The following is a 21090-nucleotide window of genomic DNA, read 5'->3' on the forward strand; positions in this document are numbered from 1 at the left end:
AGATGAGGTCCTATCATTGGTGATGTCAAGTGAGTGATAAGAGTCAGGAAATAGTTACCTCATTAGAGTCCCAATGATTATGCTGCACAGCTACAGCTACAGGATTAAAGCTAAATGCAGAATGCTTTCTACTGTACGAAGTTCCTCTAGAAGACAAAGGTTGCACAACCCCCTTCCTTCCTGAAAATGCTACTGGGTTCGTAAGCTATACCACGATGATTCAGGACATTTGGGAATTATAGAAAATGGCTGCACTCCTAAGATGTCTAACATTATTTAGATGTCCCAACATATTGAGCAGTATATCAAGAATTGTGGAACCATTCCCCTGAAAGACTCACTCAGCTTGAACCCAGGCATCTGGTAACATTCTCATTCACAGATAAAAAGCTCTGACTATGGCCAGAACCTATGTGATAAGTTCTTTGTTCTTACATGGTTTACTGTAATGTACATGCGGTGGCCGCACATTCCTTGTCGGGTGAGAAATACACAGTACCTAATGCACTAATCTATTTTTTATTCATTTTGTTTAAATGGTTCATTATTATTATTTGAAATAAAGACTCATACACAGTTTATTAGTCTATTTATTTACAGCAGTTAACACGTTTAGGTGCACACAAGTTGTTTCTGTGTTTATTTTGTTTAATATATATTTCTTTGAGTTTAACTTACCATGTGCGGGTGGTGTAGAAGTGGTGGAAATTACGGCTGTTCCTTTATATAAGCCAGTTTAAAGGCGACCCGCCACCACGGCTCTCTTACTAGTTCCTTTGGCTTGTTCCATCATGTGGGGTACACTGATGTGGTCTTGGTCTTGAATTATTTGTTAATCTTATTTTTTCTTTTTGCTATATTTCTTTCTATTTGCCAGTTTATCTAAGCAATTGTTATAAAATGATTGTTGTTGTTAGATTTATGCTAAGTATTTAAAATATTGATTTCCTGCTGTTTCCCTCCTTGTTTCTAATGTCCTTTTGTATTAGTCCTTTTGTACTTCTGAGCGTGGACAAATTGTTGGTACCCTTTGTCAATGAGAAAAACTCACAATGGTCCCACAGAAATAACTTTAATCTGACAAAAGTAATAATAAAATAAAAATTCTATAAATGTTAACCAATGAAGAAGTCAGACTGTGTTTGCCTCAGCATGTAAGCCAACAGAATTATAAAAAAATAAACTCATGAAACAGAGCCTGGACAAAAATGATGGTACCCTAACTTATATTTTACATTGCGCAACCTTTTTGAGGCTTAATCACTGCAATCAGAACGCTTCCTATAACTGTCAATGAGACTTCTGCACCTCTCAGCAGCAGTATTTTGGCCCCTCCTCATGAGCAAACTGCTCCAGTTGTGTCCGGTTTGAAGGTGCCTTTTCAGACTGCATGTTTCAGCTCCTTCCAAAGATGCTCAATAGGATTGAGTCAGGGCTCATAGAGGCCACTTTACAATAGTCAATTTTTCCTCTTAGCCATTCTTGGGTGTTTTTAGCGGTGTGTTTTGGGTCATTGTCCTGTTGCAAGACCCATGACCTGCGACTGAGACCAAGCTTTCTGACACTGGCTAGTACATTTCTCTCTAGAATTCCTTGATAGTCTTGAGATTTCATTGTACCCTGCACAGATTCAAGACACCCTGTGCCAGGTGCCTTAAAGCAGCCCCAGAACATAACAGAGCCTCCTCCATGTTTCACAGTAGGGACAGTGTTCTTTTCTTGATATGCTTCATTTTTTCGTCTGTGAACATACAGCCTGATGTGCCTTGGCAAAAACCGATTTTGTCTCATCTGTCCACAGGACATTCTCCCAGAAGCTTTGTGGCTTGTCAGCATGTAGTTTGGCATATTCCAGTCTTGCTTTTTTTATGATTCGTTTTCAACAATGGTGTCCTCCTTGGTGCGTCTCCCATGTAGTCCACTTTGGCTCAAACAACGTGGATGATGCGATCTGACACTGATGTTCCTTGAGCATGAAGTTCACCTTGAATCTCTTTAGAAGTCTTTCTAGGCTCTTTTTATTTACCATTCGGATTATCCGTCTCTTAGATTTGTCATCAATTTTCCTCCTCACGGCCACGTCCAGGAGGTTGGCTACAGTCCCATGGATCTTAAACTTCTGAATAATATGTGCAGCTGTAGTCACAGGAACATCTAGTTGCTTGGAGATGGTCTTATAGCCTTTACCTTTAACATGCTTGTCTATAATTTTCTTTCTGATCTCTTGAGACAACTCTTTCCTTTGCTTCCTCTGGTCCATGTCAGTGTGGTACACACCATATCATAAACAACACAGTGATTACCTGGAGCCATATATATGAGCCCAATGGCTGATTACAAGGTTGTGAGACACCTGTGATGCTAATTAGTGGACACACCTTGAGATTAACATGTCCCTTTGGTCACATTATTTTCAGTGTTTTCTAGAGGGTACCATCATTTTTGTCCATGCCTGTTTCGTGAGTTTATTTTTTAAATAATTCTGTTGAAGCATGGTTGAAAAACAATGTCTGACTTTCATTGGTTAACATTTATAGAATTTTTATTTATTATTACTTTTGTCAGATAACAGTTATTTCTGTGACCATTGTGACTTTTTCTTTCATTGACCAAAGGGTACCAACAATTTGTCCACGTCTGTAAGTGCTCTGTCATTATGGGGTGAGAATTTGGTTGGCTTGAGTTGTGTCGTCTCTGAGTTGCCAGTAGTTTTTCTGTTCTCTGTATTTTTTATGTTATTTTTGTTTTATAAGGCCTGCTTATTGATTTGATAATTCTGTGTGTTAATATATATTTTGGCTCTTTATTAAAAGCATTTTTTCCCTCCTTTAAACTTTGTTTGTGCTGGTGTGAGCCCCTTACAATTTTAAAACCTGGTGTGATCCCTCACATTTATTCTCATATCCATTCAGATCAGGGGCAAGATTTTGAGAGTGGTCTCTGATTCCTTACCTAGTAGTTGAAAAGCTCAAAAAAAATGACAGATGTATCGCCTGAATCTGAAAGTGGTGTGGGAAGTGTACAAACTCTGCAGAGACCATATCTTGCAATCAGGAGGATGTGAGACAGACAGCTTCTGCATTATTGAGAGCACCCCGGTCTGTAAAGAGAAAACAGGGAAATGGGTGATTAGGAGTGAGCAGTGTGACACTGGTGTTAAACAATCAGGAGTGACTCCGAAAGTGAAGAGGAGTTTTACCAAGACTGGGTGGAAAACCAGCCACAAACAAAAGGCAGTGTCCCATTTACACCTTCTGTGGGAAAGGCTACCTACAGGTAAAATTGACTTACCTGGACCCTCTGCTAATGATACTGTATCTTTTGCTCCCTGAAGAATCAAATACAGCTGAAGCAGGAGATCCAGATCTAGAAGGGGAGAGAGTTGCAGAGAGAGTGCCCCGAAGAGATCCAGTACAGCCTGTCCACGTTATGCCCCAGAAGAGAAGTAAAACCTGTGGTCAGACAGGCTATGACAAACTAGGCAGTATCACTAGCCATCCTCTAACTTTGGTTCACAGAGGATGGTAATAAATGGTGGAGACAATATAGGGCAGAGAATAGAATCCTGCAACACAGTTTGGTGTCACCAATTAGCTCAGTGTTCCCGGTAGTGTTCAGCTAAATGCTTTGCTAGTACCACAGTAGTGGAGCCAGTTTAGAGAATAATCTCATGAGGGCATGAGATATTCTAGAAAGGCAAGGTCATAATCACGGTTTAACATCGCGAGCTCCTTCAAAGCCACCTTTAACCGAGACCGCTTAGTGCAGCATCTATAATTTCACAGATTCGCTGCCGTTTGTGTTCTGTTGTGGGACTGTTCTTATAGGGACATCAAGGTCTATGAGACACGCTTTGAAATCTATCCTCTAGATAGCACACCCATCCACCCCGAAATGCTGGTCTTCCTCTGGCTACAGGGGACAAGTGTGAGAACTGTAAAGTGTGTGTGATTTTGTGATTTACACATTTTACACAATTTGTTTCTATGTGAGTATCATTTGTAGTTGTATATATATCTTATTGAAGTAAAACTCAGTTAAAAAGTTAAACAAACTTTTATTTAGACAACAAATAGTAAAAAAAGTACACGTGTAATCATAGAGGCCTTAATCCAACATCACAAGGTATTTTGTTTCTGAACATAGACCAGTCCCTTACAAATTTCTACTTCAGAAAGGTTAGAAGTGCCTACACACAAATATTAAAAAATATATTATAACACATTAAAACTGTTCTTGTGACTATTCACAAGATGACACAACATACTATAAAGCTATTGTTTATAATGCCATATGTATTTATTACAATACCTTAAGAACAACCTTATAATGCAGTACAAATACAGGCTTCATAGAAAGTGTTACAGTAGATTTCTTGGACAGATATATTTGCAAAACAATCCAGGACCATCCTTATAAAACTATGAACCTGCATCTATATTTTGGGCAATTTTCCTGAAGTAGGATATCCTTTTGTCAATTGTCTTCTGAAGCTTGGCTGGTAACAGAAAGCCTGCTCTTGAACAGAAAATATTTGTTTTCCTATGCAGTCTTCACATAATCTGTAAAGAAAGATAAAAATGTATTGAATAATAGTTCTAGGGTAAGAGCGAAGAGAGGAAATACATCAACTACATGTAACTCTGTATTTATAGGCCTATTCTAAAACCATGATCAGTCGGTGTTAAGTAAAGCAATGAGTGTTAGTTTGAGGCACTGTTGATATGGTTATGATTGGTTAGGAAGTTGAGATAGTTGTTCCCGGTAGATTGTGTATTGAATTGTGTATTGTGTTAAGCAAAGGTGCTTTATAAAATAAAAAATCAAAAGCCAATAATTATTTTATGGTTTTGCATATTTGGTGGGTTGTTCTGGTGTTCGGGTATCAGGTTTCCACAAATTGTGTGATAAGTAAAGATTTTTGTGTAGCTCCAGTTGAAAAAATGTAAACAATATATTGATTGTTCATCTGATGAAATGTCTTTATTTAAAAAGTTGAAAATTACATGATCTAGTACTATATACAGTGCATGCCATTGACTGTAACACCCTGCAGTACTTGCGGATATATCCGATTTAGGGAGCTTCAAAAAATGTCCACTTTCCACCAGCTTTACAAAGCCAGTATAATTTTTTTTTTAAAAGTCAGGTTTGTCTGAAAGTAGAAAGTTAAGGATGGCTTGGGGGTGAGTGGGTTATGGTATAATTTTCATTGTTGGGTGAATTATTCCTTTAAATTAAGCCCTATCTGTGAAACTGTGCATTTTTACATCTGCTTAGTTGTGCAGTGTGAAATGGCCATAAATCTATCAACTAAAGGCTTTCATTCTGTTAAATTCAATATGTCATCTAACCTGTTCTATATTTCTTATTAAACAACTATAGGCATAAATAAATTCTTTTAAAAAAAAAGATTGTTTGTTATAGTGGGCATATATCTTTTTTTTTACCTTGACAGGGAGTATGGTTGAGTCTGGAATACCAGTAAATCTGCACAGTGATTCTGAGAGGGAGACCTGAGAACTGCAACCTACAGAGGAAAAGAATATTTAGAAATGTTGCTATTAATTGCATTAGATCAGGTTCATCTGTATGCATGGGGTTTTGTTTCCTTACCGCTGTCGCCTCTGGCTTGCTTGGTTTGAGGACACTTAACTTCTAGTGACTATCGTTGAATTGACTACAGAGACCGTCTCTGCATTTAATAAGAAATTGGTCACTCGTCATTATACATCCCTGTCATTATACTGTACAGTGCTTTGATGCAACCTGTGTTGTTAAAAAGCGCTATATAAATAAAAATGATTGATTGATTGATTGATCTGTTTGAATGTGACTCATCAAACAATGGTTAAACCAATCCATGATCTTGGATAAATACTTTAACTAAAGTAAGTCCAATACTTTTTTAGCCCTACTTAATCTGCATGCACTTCTTTTTGCAGTGAACATGGATGTACTGATCAGAGGCCAAGGGTTATGGTTGGAACTAAAGAGAGCCCATAAATCTTTTAAAAGTAGAATCAGAGTCTCTGAATATTCCAGTGATGAAGATGTAAATGTATCTATTAATCTTCAGTACATCACAAACACAAATAGATTAAGCTGTACATACCGAATCTATTAAAAAGAGGTAGGTCTGGCTTCCTCCAAAAATGACTACATCACCATCTCTCCCTTATCAGCAGAGTGCCATAACCTGAGGGAGAAATAGGTACAACTTACTTATGCAATACTAATCTATATCACTGTCATTCTACAATTTGTTTGATCCATTTGATAAAATCAGCTGTCTCTGCTTTTTAATTGGGTTGCTACTAACTGATATTTTTTCCATTATTTATTTGTATTACATATTATTGCCTGTAGATTCAACCAATAGATTTGACCAGTAGATTAAAAAAATATTATATATATATATATATATAATTTTTTCCAACCTCTTTACCTGATGTTTGTTTCTGAGGGCTACTCACTTTAGAATCCTCTTTAGCAGCTAAAAGGCAGCTTTAAGTCTGGAGATTGACTTGGCCAGTCTAAAACATTCCACTTCTTTCCTCGATGTTATTTTGCAATTGTGTTTTGGGTATCTTGCTGCTGATGAAGGATCTCCCAATAAGTTTGGTTGTATCTTTCTTTAAATTGCTTTGACAAAATGTTTCTGTAGGCTTCTGAGTTCATTTTGCTGCTGCCATGTATTATATAAACAACAAAGATCAATGAGCCCTTTTCAGAAGAAGCCATGCAAGCCAATCATGACAGCTTGTATGTTTGGGATCATGAGCAGATCCTTTCTTTCTCCAAACTTTAGCCTTTCTGTGACTTTGGTAAAGGTAATCTTTGTCCCACCAGTACATAATACTTTTTCTAAGAATGTTTGAGTCTCTCTCATACTTTTTGAATATGATTGCTTACATGAAAAATTGGTGGATTCAAACCAGAGAAGCACCAAAACCATTTTTAAAGACAGAGTCACGAGTATGAGTATTTTCTTCAAGGTACTCTCTGATACCAATACTATTTTTCTTTCTCATTTTCTATGGTACTTTTAATGTCATGCTATACTCTTAAAATCCCACAAAAATAATAACATCCACCATACATGCCTACCTATCCAATGCTGCGAGCTGCAAACTTCCTTCTGATGCTGTGTGATCTAGTGCTGTCAAATGATTAATCATGATTAACTGCTTCCAAAATAAGTGTGTGTACTGTTCATCTATTATGTATATCTAAATACAAACATATGCAGTGTGTGTGTGTGTATATATATATATATATAAATAAATATATTGTGACGAGCGTCCGGAGATTGATCAAGCGTTGCCCTGGGAACAAACCTGGAACACCTACACCAGCCACTCAACGACGGATTCGACACACCTGGAGCTCATCAGCCGCGGGCCAGATAAGCCCGGCCAGGCGACGGCTTCAGTGAGCCACGAGACTCCGGAAACGCACGCTAACCTGTTGTCTCTTTCTTTGTCTCCCAGAAGCTACAACGTGACGGGCCTGCCTGAGCTACTTCCCCTACTACCTCACAGTGGACTCCTCACGTTTCTAAGCAGGAAGCACCGAGGCGACTCACCGCTGCACTCACCGGATTCACCGCTACACCACCCCGGACTCACCACGCACTCCTCTGCACGGACTCACCGGGCACCTTCTGTGTATTGTCTAATAAATACACCCTCCGAGAGCTTCACTGCACCTGTTTCTCTTGTGCTTCCTCTGCCTCGCCACAATATATATATATATATATATATATATATATATATATATATATATATATATATATTAGTATATTCAAATATTACATACTAACAGATAAAAAATGTTTTCTTAAATACATGCATGTGTGCATTTATATTACATATATTATGTACACAAAACCGTTATATTGGATGCAATTTACCATAATTAATCAATTGACAGCACTAGTGTGAGCCCTTTCACTAATGTTTTGAATTATGTTCCTTACTCCAAGCCAAGTACCACTATACTTCTACCACTATACAGCCAAACATGGACAAGATTTGACAAAGAACATGTGAATATACAGATGTTAAAATATACACAAAACAATCTAACAACGAGGAAAAGGAAACATGAAACGACAAAACTAATAAACCGCAAGTTCAAACAAAAGCACACATACAAAGTACTTTTGCAAAGAGGTGGTTTTCCTATACATGAGGTTCAATACATTTTAGTTAGCCACAGTATGTCTTTAGCATATATTCTTCTGAATATTGTTTGTGCTAGAAGAGCCAGTTGTAAAGTAGAAGAAAGAAGAAAGTAGAAATTCAGCAGCTATAACAATTTGTAACACCGTATTAAAGAGCATCAAAATGGCACTTTAAAAGCAGAGCATAAAATAGCATAAAACAAATTAGGTTTTGTTTATAAATTTTGTTTCTGCACAAATGGCACTTACAGCTCATAACACAATACTAAATCTATTGTACCTGGGCTTGTCTTTATATGCATGGTCTTTCTCTCTCCATTCTCTTGTTTTAGTGTCAAATTCCCACCCATCACCTGGACAAAATAAATACTGAATGTTTGCAAAATATGTGATGGTTATTATTATAGGTATGCCTGTTTCTATGGAAGAAAAAATAATTACAAATGTCAAAAAAGTGAACTTAAAGAACTGAAAAAATAACACATTGCATTACATTATATATTACAAAAATATATATATTTTCATAATTAAAAATTCAATAATATTTTTTCAGCTTCCAGAGTTCACTTCAAAATATTCTTTCAGTTTAAAAATGCATTTAATATAGGACAGTCCATTTAGTTTCACTTTACAAATTCAATTGTTTACCATTTTACCAGTTTATCATTACACATCTGGGAACTGCAGGAATAGCAGTAGATTCCCAATGCATGATCTCTATCTGCTGTTAGTTCCTCGGCAGCAAGACCATAGCAGTTGGCTCGCATATGTCGTACAAAAAGAAAAACAAATTTTTTTAACAATCAAAAATTGTTACAGAACGATGATGACCAAAGCAATTGCCTCACGTTACAGAGAAAATTTAAATCAACCTAAATATGCACCTGTACTGATCTGTTACTGAAGAAAACCCAGTTGGTGGAATTGTCAGATAGACACTTGGGCCCCAAGCAGCTCTGAAATTTATCCATAATAAATACAATAAATGTTTTTAATTGAAAATGTAATGTTGTCAATATAAAGCAGTTGCATGTTAAAATTAAAATTATACTTTATTTTGACAGTCCATTTTAGACATTCAACTAACTATAAGCAACTTGTCAAGTAATTCTTAGAGCGTGTCAGCTAATTCTTAGAGTAGACTTTTAGGGTAGGTTTAGAGTAGAATCATACTACTCATAGGTCATACTTACGAAGTTTCTGATAGTCAGTATGTTGTATGCAGTTGACTTGTCAAAACAAAGTATTAGAAGATATTAAGCAGACAGTCTACTGATACTCTAATGATTGCTAGTTGACATAAAATTACAAAGTTTCTTACTGTTAGTAGAATATCTAAAGTGCACAATATTTCCTTTTTTATTAATAAATTACTTGCTCTACTTACTTCATCAACACCAGCCTGTGCCACGCATTGGTAATCTACTGCTATGTAATTCCTTTTCCTGCAGTTCCCAGCTGTGCAATGCTGAATTTTCTACCGAGTTTGGACAAGTGAATTTGTGGGAGTAAAATAAAATGGACTAAAAATTGCCTGTTGAATACTATACATTATATTTTTAAACACACTGAATATGTTGGGACTGAACTCTGAAAGGTGAATACAGATTAATGATTTTTTAAATTATTTATGTGTGTGTGAAATGTTTTGAATTGAAATATTCACAGCTTAATCAATTGTTTAAATATCAGCCTCTAAAAATGCAAGAACTTGTCATTATTTTTCTTCCATACTGTAGTTTATAAAAACTTGACATACTGAGGACCTCCCCTGACATACTGAGGCCTCCAAACAGGAAGAGTGTGTCATCTGAGATGGCAGTCAGTGTGTGAAGAGTGCGACCCCGTGGGAGAGAAGCAGTCTGATGTTCTCTAGGTTCAAAAGAGCAACAATTACATTAATTAGTTTAAATGTTTCACATAATCACAGTGGACGAATCTATAATGAAAAAATACACCATAGAAACACAACAACAGAAATAAGCTTCATTTTAGAATATACTTTTTTTAGACAGATTTTATAGATGTGCTCTTCCCTGCTGTGTAAAAAGATGCTAATGCATTTATATATACATGTTTAGGCTCATAAAGCCTATATGGTAAGATATATGCTGTTACGCAAACTGTGGTTAAGACAGCACTAAAAGGCCTTGGGATAAATATCCCACACAAACATTTTTAAAACATGAACAGAAGTATTGAACTTCTGTATTAAAGTCATATTGCACTGTATACTACAGATCATACAATCTGCAGCTGGTTGAGAATACGTGCTAAACTGCCTTAAAAAAAAACTGAATAGCACTATGACAACATTGTGACATTCACATTTTCTATAGCAAATATGCAGAGATTGTTTAATAAAATTAGGTTGTAAGAGTACTGCTGTGTGCTGTACTTTTACATGGCAGGCATACTCATTTATCTGTTTAGGAAACACTGTGTTTCAAGAACAGAAGCACCTTGTGTAGATTATTCGACTTTATTATTGGACCCCATTTAATATTCATTTTTTTAAATTAAGAAATTACTCAGTTACTCAGAGAAAAAAACATTACTTACATTTGTGTCCATGTCCATGTTAAAAGATTTAAACAATGAATGTCTATCATCTGCCTTTCCTGAAATAACAGAATTTTCAGTATTTCATGAGGAAATATAACTTAATATTATAGATGTTTGTGCAATTAAATAAACACAGATTACACCAACATTGGGTTAAAAGGCTTTTACTGAACTTACCAAACCTTTAAATCTTAAAGGTGAAAACTCCATCACAGGCAACAAAATATTAAAAATAACAAAATATAAACTTAAATTCTGTTAAATCTTTCAATGAATCCATCAGTCACAATATAGTGTTATATTTCTTGTTATAACAACCAGAGCTTAAAGGCACATGGTGTGTCATAATTTGTATTTTTAAGCACTATTGAGTGCATAAATATCAAATTTAGATGTTGGATGAAGAAGGCCCTATTCCAAATGGGACAAATTATATTGACTTGCGGTCTTGTGGACCATAGGGCAGGGGTGGCAAACTCAATTCCTGGAGGGCCGAGAAGCCCTGCAGAGTTTAGATGCAACCTAATTAAACACACCTGATCCAGCTAATCAAGTACTTCAGACATACATAGTATATGTGTTTTAGCAGGGTAACCTCTAAACTCTGCAGGGCTCCGGCCCTCCAGGAATTGTTTGACAACCCTACCATAGGGTGTCTTTTTATCATTTTAGGTTTCAGAAGGCTGCTTATGAGCACCCCCTTTGTGGCAGCCTATGTGTTCTTGATGTGAACTTCTGAGGTGAGCTCCACAGCAGACTACAGGACAAAGAGGTTATGACAAGAAATTGTGGATTCAGAGAACCAGAGACTGTAATGGCTCAGAGCTCCATTTAGGAGCTAATTTTTTTAAATAAAATTAGAAAATTCATACTCTAGACCAGGGGTGGCCAACATTGGTCCTGAAAAGCCAAAGACCTTTGTTTTTTTGCTCCAACCTACATTTGGTAACACTTTCAGTTGCAAGGTATTCATAAGTGATTAGTTAGTGAATAAATCATTTACAAAACATTCATAAGCAATTAATATGTGATATGGTAATAATGTATGCATGTTTTGTAAATTAATTTAAAAGTCCTTTACAAGTGATTAGTTAATAATAAACTAATCATTTAAATAACATAATTATTCTTTCAAATGATTAATAAAGTGATTTGTTAAAGTGATTTGTTAATATGTCTATGTTTTGTAGATTAATTTATGATTAGATGATAATTAGCTAATCATTTACAAAACATGACTATACGTTTACAAAATGCAAAGTAATATGCTAAAGTAATCTTTCTTTTAACTTCTCTTAAATAGCATCAATAAATAATCCTTAGTAAAAAGGTTAATACACTGAAAATATATACAATTGTTGTTCAAGGTAAGTAATTGCAAACAATATATTTTAGTTCCATTTAAATAAAAACATTTTGAAAGGTAGTCAACAATTTTTTTTCATTTTTTATTTAAATATTTTTTTCAGTATAGTTAGTTACTAGTTAGTTACTAATATTATTACTAATTATTTATAAATAGTTGAAATGCCAACATTGTACTATTATCTACTAACACATCAATACATAATTTAGAAAGCTTTCTGCATCCCTATTCTAAGTGTAAACTACTGCGTCAGTTGTACAAACATGCTAGTTACAGGTTGTGTATGCGTACACACTGGGTTAAAAGATCTACCAATGATGAGCAAAACATTTACAACTGATGAGTGGTTTACACTTTAGATTAGGTTGAGAGTTAGACAGATGTATTCTCTGACACTGATGGAGTATTTTTAACGCTATGAGATAATAGTACAATGTTGACATTTTAATAATTGATTAATAATTGATTAATTTCAGTGACTAATTAATATATCACTATAATAATATATAATAATATATAAACTAATCTCTTATTAACCAATTACCATGTATATGTTTGATTATTTATGATATGCTATGTGATAAGAGACTGATTTGTACATTGTTAACATATTACTTAATAATTTGTGAACATTTGTAACGCTTTGTAAATTATTCAATGATGAATGATGAAATCATAGTCTAATCACTTGTAAATGATTTATAACTCTACCTACAAACATAGATAAACATTAACATGTATTAAAATTAACACAGTTTTGTTTTGTAAATGATTAGTTCATCTTATAAATGCCTTACAACTGGACATTATTATAAAATATTACCAAAATTAAAAAAACAAAAAAAAACATAAAATATATAAATATAAATATTGCAGCTAATGGTGTTCATTATCTGTTTGACCACATGGAATTTGGAATTAATTGCAATATTTTATTTTTACTGTCCATTTCTGCCATAGTCTCCACTGACCATTTTTTTCTATAAAGCTACTTTTGCAACAAATACAATTTTAATGAATAAAAACCGACCTGCCAGTATGTAACGCCAAGCCAGCAGAGGGAGCTCTCGCCCGAGTACTAGCTGTGCACTCTGCTTTCTCTATGATCATTTCCTGTTTGAAGACTTTATAACACAAGGCCCTCCATGTGTACACTATCTGCCTTACCAAGCATTCTACTTGTTGATTCTGATTGCTATTCCTGTGTATAATCTCTGCCGATTTTCTGAGATATTCATTGGAGTTCTTTTTTCAACAACTCTGTGAAGTGTCTGAATATCCTGCCGGGGGAAAGGATATCTCAACACAAATTGTGAATATCACCCAGGGGAACTGACCTGCCACTGATTACGCTATCAAATTCAGAATGCTAGCATCGCAAAGTGGGTGGAATGACATTGCTTTAAAGGCCGTTTTTTTCTGAAACTTAACCACCGAACTTCAAACAAGTGTACCAAACACAATGACAGTAGCTGTGTTAGTTTGATACGAGAGAGCGAGTCCATGATATTAGGATGATAGAATTAAGAAAGTGTACAAATAATCTAATAGATTTTTTATATTTTATTAGCTAACCAAACGCAAAACATCCAACAAAAAAATTGTATAGCAAGCGTATAGAACAAAGTTACCAGGGTGAGTCTGTTATTGGCATTTATCAGTTGTTATTGGGGTATGTAGCTTGGAATTTTGACTGACCAGTCAAAATTAAGCATTTCATAGAGTAATAATTTACAGCCATCACAAAATCAGGCTTAAAATCACTTTACGATCATTCTGAGGATAATTCCAGATTTAAAATCATAACAAGAAATGGTTTTGAAATCAAATAGTTATGCATAGTTATGACAAGAAACGCTGACATCTAACAGTCTAAACAATTAATCTTAAACAAATAAAGCATATGCCATAAAGTTAAATTGGAAATACAACATAATCACGTGTCCAATTTTCCCTGAATATCCATATTACTGCAAAGGTGAAATTGATTTTAAATAGCAACAAAAAAACAATAGTTAGTTTAAAAACAATATAATGTATATTTATTATAAACAACAACAAAATAATAATAGTTCCAACCAAATCTGCAACAGAACTGCTGTGTCTCCAAGCAACAGCTGTTTTTTTTTCGAAATCTGTAGCTTTGAGCGATTCAGAGAGTCAGTGATTAATAACCTATAACTACAGCCTCCTAACTGAATGAATGACAAGACGCCTCACTTATTTAAATAGTGACTTACTACCACCTACTGGTGATTTTAGTGTTAAATATACAGTATCACTTTGTTTTGCACTTTAGATAGGTGTGAGTAGATGGTTGGGTTGCGTGTTTGAGCTGAGGGCAATGCAGTGATCTGTTATGGCACATTAAAGTACAAAACAGTATTTGACCGCAATCTTTCCTTTGAAAATCATGTTTCTAGCATCTGTAAAACTGCGTTTTTCCATCTTAAAAATATATCTAAATTACGACCTATGCTTTCAACCTCTAATGCAGAAATATTAATTCATGCGTTTATGACCTCAAGGTTAGATTATTGCAATGCTTTATAGGGTGGTTGTTCTGCACGCTTAATAAACAAACTTCAGCTAGTCCAAAACGCAGCAGCCAGAGTCCTTACTAGAACTAGGAAGTATGATCATATTAGCCAGTTCTGTCAACACTGCACTGGCTCCCTATCAAACATCGAATAGATTTTAAAATCTTATTAATTACCTATAAAGCCCTGAATGGTTTAGCTCCTCAATACTTGAGCGAGCTCTTATCACATTATAGTCCTGCACGTCCGCTGCGTTCTCAAAACTCTGGCCATTTGATAATACCTAGAATATCAAAATCAACTGCGAGGCGACAGATCATTTTCCTATCTAGCACCTAAACTCTGGAACAATCTCCCTAACTCTGTTCGGGAAGCAGACACACTCTGCCAGTTTAAATCTAGATTAAAGACACATCTTTTTAACTTAGCCTACACATAACACACCAACACACCTTTTATTATTCAAATCCGTTAAAGGATTTTTAGGCTGCATTACTTAGATTTGCTGGAACCGGGAACACTACTCCTACAATACGATGTACTTGTGACATCGTAAAAGAATGGCATCTACGCTAATATTAGTCCTGTTTCTTTCTCAATCTGTTTTCACAGTTTGTATCCAGACTAGATGGTGGATCAGCACCCAGAGATTATGTTCATCAGAGACCAGAACACCTAGATGCGCCCGTCGACAGATCACCAGATCCTGATGCACACACACACACACACGCACACGCACACACTAAGTCATTTACACTACCTGACACAGCTGCGTTTAAAATTGAACTGGAAGTTAAGTGCTGGGCGTCCGGTCAGAGGAGAACTGACCCCAACTGAGTCTGGTTTCTCCCAAGGTTTTTTTTTCCTCCATTCTGTATGCATGGGGTTTTGTTTCCTTGCCGCTGTCGCCTCTGGCTTGCTTGGTTGGGGACACTTAACTTCTAGTGACTATCGTTGAATTGACTACAGAGACCGTCTCTGCATTTAATAAGAAATTGGTCACTCTCGTCACTATACATCCCTGTCATTATACTGTACAGTGCTTTGATGCAACCTGTGTTGTTAAAAGCGCTATATAAATAAAAATGATTGATTGATTGATTTATAACTTGAATTTATTTTTTTAAATAAATTGACCACATGAGAACTGGTCCCCTAACTGAGCCTGGTTTCTCTCAAGGTTTTTTTTTCCATTCTGTCACCAAAGGTTTTGGTTCCTTGCCACAGTTGCCTTTGGCTTGCTTAGTTGGGGACACTTAATTTCCAACAATTATTGTAAATCTGATTCCACAGATACTACTTAAAATTAAAAGCTGTACAATGACCTCTCTGAATTAAATAATGAAATGCTTTTAACTGAAAAACTGTTAATCTTGTAATTTTATATTACTGACACTGACACTAGTCAGCCTATTTGATACTGTTAAGTGCTTTGACACAATTGCTTAAAAGCTCTATATAAATAATGGTGACTTGACTTGAAATTGGGATGCAGGCAAACTTACTTCTCGCAGCATCAGTTGCATGCATGCTAACACTTTTTTATTAGGTGAAAATCAGGAGAAAACTGATAATTATTTAAACTCTACAATGAGAAGCAACCCTGATGCTAAACTAAATATTGGTGGTGACTTTAATTTGGTCATGTATGGTTCTATGGATAGATTTCCTCCTAGATCAAAATAAATAATTTATTTACCTCTTATGTTTAAGTTAGAGTCTTTTCTTAAATTGATATTTGGAGGGTAAAAAACCCTCCAGTTCACTTGGAACAAAAAAAAAAGTGTCAATACAATCCTCTATTGACCTTTGTTTGATCAGACTTAGAGCACTTCATTTTAGATACAACTATATTGGCTGCTACTCTAACTGATCATAAAGTTATCATACGTAAGTATATCAGAATTTGTGGAGGATTTTGGAAACTTAAAAACGTATTACTAAACTGTGATAACTTGAAATCCATTATAGAAAGACTTAAGTCTTTAATTAGTCCTGCAATTCAATGGGAATTACAATTTGAGATGTGCAGGTAGGACCTATGGTAAAACATTATCTATCAAAAGGCAGATTTACTAGACATTTCAACTGAAATTCATTAGAGAAAGGCAGTCTCACTTTTGGTGGTTAGAAATGGGAGAAAAAAAAACTTATTTAATATAGACAGGCTTACAAAAATTGGACAATTAAAGATTGATAAAACGGTGCCTCGTCTGATGAGTCTCGATTTCTGCTGCAACATTCAGATGGTAGGGTCAGAATTTGGCGTCAACATGAAAACACGGATCCATCCTGCCTTGTATCAACAGTTCAGGCTGTTGGTGGTGGTAAAATCATGTGGGGATATTTTCTTTGCACACTTTGGGCCCAATAGTACCAATTGGGCATTGTGTCAATGCCACAGCCTACCTTAGTATTATTGCTGACAATGTCCATCCCTTTATGATTACAGTGTACCCATCTTCTGATGGCTACTTCCAGCAGGATAACACACCATGTCATAAAGCGCGAATCATCTCAGACTGGTTTCTTGAACATGACAATGAGTTCACTGTACTCAAAGGGGCTTCACAGTCACCAGTTCTCAATCCAATAGAGCACCATGTTTTGCCGACAAATCTGCAGCAACTGCATAATGCTATCACGTTAATATGGACCAAAATAATTCTAGTACTTTGTTGAATCTATGCCATGAAGGATTAAGGCAGTTCTGAAGGCAAAAGGGGGCCCAACCCAGTACTAGTAAGGTGTACCTAATAAAGTGGCCATATATACAACATACAGTTCATATCAAATGTGTCATATTACACATTCATCTGATAAAAAATGTATTGTTATTACAAACACAATCAAATAATGTCAATTTTGCTTTGAAGGGTTCAAAAATGGTTTTTTGGATGATACTAGTACAAATTCTTATCATATTTTGCTGAAAATACTGTACATTAAAGTAACTTGACATTATTATTGAAGCAATATTAATTTATTATGATTCTATAATAATGGAACTATGGGAGAAACTCGATGTCCCTTACGTGTCCCTTAAGTGTCCAAACAGTGTGAATGATCTTGGGGCAATCTTTCAGAACACTTGAAATAATAGATCAAGTCAATGTTTGAATAAACTGTGAGATCTGAGAGATCATCAGCATTGCCCTGGTAACTCACGAGGAGCACCTGGCCACACCCATTACAAGCTGATCGGTCACATCTGCTGCTCATCAAGGGAGACCTACAAAAGTCCCAGAAGACACGCTGGTATTTCATTACCTATTTTAGCTAATGGTTATCTCTTCTTCTCAGCCAACAGCAGCACGTTACCGATCAGCCCGACTCACTACGGCACAAACCCACTGCATTGCACCAAGAAGAAACGGAGAGAAAGTTGGGACCTATTTCACCAGTTTTTTATACTACTGTCAAATTCACCCTCCGGGTATTTTTTACTGAGCTCTCCTTGTCTTGTGACTCTTCTGTCAGTGATAAAAAAAAATGTATTGTTATTATAAACCCAAACAAATAATGTCCATTTTGACTGACAGCTCGGATGCTGAGATTATGCAGAGCTGTATTTTCTATGTACAAACTGTTTATGTAATAAAATGTTTTCATAATTTATGTTGTCCCTTATCAGTGCAAAAAAGGATTCATGTCAATGTTGTACAAAACCCCACTTTTCTAGGGCTTTTCCAAGCTTTTGAAGGGCAGTGTATTTCACTTTAAAGAATTTACTTATCCCATCCATTATCACTGAAATTTCTAAAATACTTCAATTCCTGATGTATTTTTTTATGCATGCCGCTGCTATTAAATTTGCTACATGCAATCTGAATAAGTATACATACAGCTGCACAAAAGTAAATAGCCTGCTATAAGACTCTTTTACATAAAACACAAATGATGTTCACCTGAAAGCACATGCCATCTGTTTTTCAGTCACTGAAACTTTAGCAACTACGATCTGCCTACTGTTAAAACCAATGCATAAAGCTATTAACAATTCACTAAGGGACGCAATTTGAAATTCTATGAATAATTATGCTCCACTCCATGAAAGTACTATAATTCAATTTCTTCAAAACTTCATTAACCGACAGCAGATTTTAAAGTTCCAGTGGAGATTGTGTATCCAGACTAGATGGTGGATAAGCAGCATATTTCAGATCACAAAGTCTTGTGTGAACTCTGTATAGCTAAACCTGTAAACTCTGCACCTTATTACAAGTATGGTAGAACCATCACTTCCACCACAAAAGAATGCTGTCTTAAGTAATCTTCCTGACTTATCCCAATTCCTTAGCACATCCAAGACAACACAAAAACTTGATGAAATAACAGAAACTATGCACTCTCTTTTTTCTAGCACTTTACAGTTGCTCCTTTACGCTTAAGAAAGATGAAAGAAAACAATCCGACTATATAATGAAAACACTCTCACCCTAAAGAGAGCAGCCTGGAAAATGGAGCACAGGTGGAAAAAAAATGGAAGTATTTTGTATTGCCTGGCAGGAGAGTATACTTTTGTACAGAAAAGCATTAAAAACTGCTAGATCTCATTATTTTTCATCTCTTTTAGAAGAAAACAAGCACAACCCCCGGTATTTATTCAATACAGTAACTAAATTAACGAACAATAAAATGTCAACAGGTGCTCAGCACAGCACAGCAGTAATGACTTCATGAATTTCTTTGCTTCTAAGTATTTATACTATCAGAGATAAAATTGTAACTATGCAGCCGTCAGCTACAGTTTCACATCAGTTAGTGAGCTATAGATCCCCTGAGGAAAAATTACTCTTTCTCTACTATAGGAGAGGAAGAATTGTACAAACTTGTTAAATCATCTAAACCAGCAGCATGTATGTTAGACCCTATTCTATCTAAACCATTAAAAGATCTGCTTCCAGAAGTCATAGATCTTATTTTGACCATTATTAATTCATCATTGTCATTAGGATATGTTCCCAAAACCGTCAAACTGGCTATAGTTAAGCCTCTCATTAAGAAACCACATCTTGACGCCAAAGATTTAGTAAATTACAGACCAATCTCTAATCTCCCTTTTCTGTCAAAGATACTAGAAAAGGTAGTATCCTCACAACTATATTCATTCTTAGAGAAAAATGGTATCTGCAAGGATTTAAATTTAAATTAAATTGAGAATTTAACAGAATGTATAGTCAATATAAAAGTTAACAAACACTTGATGGCTGCTCTGTTAATTCTTCATCATCAGTTAGGAACCTAGGTGTGCTGCCTGACAGCAATCTTCCCTTCAAAAACCATGTTTCTAACAGCTTTTCCATCTTAAAAATATATATAAATTACGACCTGTGCTTTCAACATCTAATGCAAAAATATTAATTCATGCGTTTATGACCTCTAGGTTAGATTATTGTAATGCTTTATTGGGTGGTTGTTCTGCACGCTTGATAAACAAACTTCAGCTAGTCCAAAATGCAGCAGCTAGAGTCTTTACTAGAACTAGGAAGTATGATCATATTAGTCTGGTTCTGTCAACACTGCACTGGCTCCCTATCAAACATTGATTTTAAAATCTTATTAATTACCTATAAAGCCCTGAATGGTTTAGCTCCTCAATACTCGAGCGAGCTCTTATCACATTATAGTCCTGCACGTCCGCTGTGTTCTCAAAACTCTGGCCATTTGATAATACCTAGAATATCAAAATCAACTGTGGGCGGCAGATCATTTTCCTATCTAGCACCTAAACTCTGGAACAATCTCTCTAACTCTGTTCGGAAAGCAGACACACTCTGTCAGTTTAAATCTAGATTAAAAGACTCATCTTTTTAACCTAGCCTACACACAACACACCAACACACTTTTATTATTCAAATCCATTAAAGGATTTTTAGGCTGCATTAATTAGATCAGCTGGAACCAGGAACTTGTGACATTGTAAAAAGAATGGCATCTAGCTAATAATAGTCTTGTTTCTTTCTTGTTTTGTTTCACAGTTTGTATCCAGACTAGATGGTGGATAAGCAGCATCATTTACACTATCTGACACAGCTGTGTTTTAAATTGAACTGGAGGTTAAGTGCTGGGCGTCCGGACAGAGGAGAACTGGCCCCAACTCAGCCTGGATTCTCCCAAGGTTTTTTTTTCTCCATTCTGTAATGGATGGGGTTTTGGTTCCTTGCCGCTCTCGCGTCTGGCTTGCTTTGTTGGGGACACTTAACTTCTGTAAATAACTGTAAATAACCAAACCCAACTTTGTGTGAACGTAACCATATTAAGGACTCTAATACAGGATTGACAACTGTATTCTGATGCGGTGTGAATGTGGCCTTTGTTGGCTGCATATGCAACATGAACCAATCAGCTTGTGCCAAACTGTTTAACTCACTGAATATTAGTTACGTTAACAACCTGTCAGCCTCCACCTCTAGAGTTTAATGGCTGAA

At 35.7% G+C, this 21090-nt stretch overlaps 1 long non-coding RNA gene and 1 pseudogene across 1 annotated transcript; both read right to left on the reverse strand.

Moving 5' to 3' along the window:
• The window catches only part of LOC122332133, a 22649-nt pseudogene extending 19151 nt beyond the window's left edge, over positions 1-3498 (reverse strand).
• A 1010-nt stretch (positions 3499-4508) lies between these two features.
• Positions 4509-8484, reverse strand: LOC122332126. The gene is made up of 4 exons (XR_006248451.1): positions 8469-8484; positions 6116-6199; positions 5451-5530; positions 4509-4562 (listed from the first exon to the last, which is right to left on the reverse strand). It is a non-coding gene; the product is annotated as an uncharacterized LOC122332126 (long non-coding RNA).
• Positions 8485-21090: the final 12606 nt, after the last annotated feature.

The sequence above is a fragment of the Puntigrus tetrazona genome, unplaced genomic scaffold, assembly GCF_018831695.1.
Source record: "Puntigrus tetrazona isolate hp1 unplaced genomic scaffold, ASM1883169v1 S000000004, whole genome shotgun sequence".
Taxonomy (NCBI): Eukaryota; Metazoa; Chordata; class Actinopteri; order Cypriniformes; family Cyprinidae; genus Puntigrus; species Puntigrus tetrazona.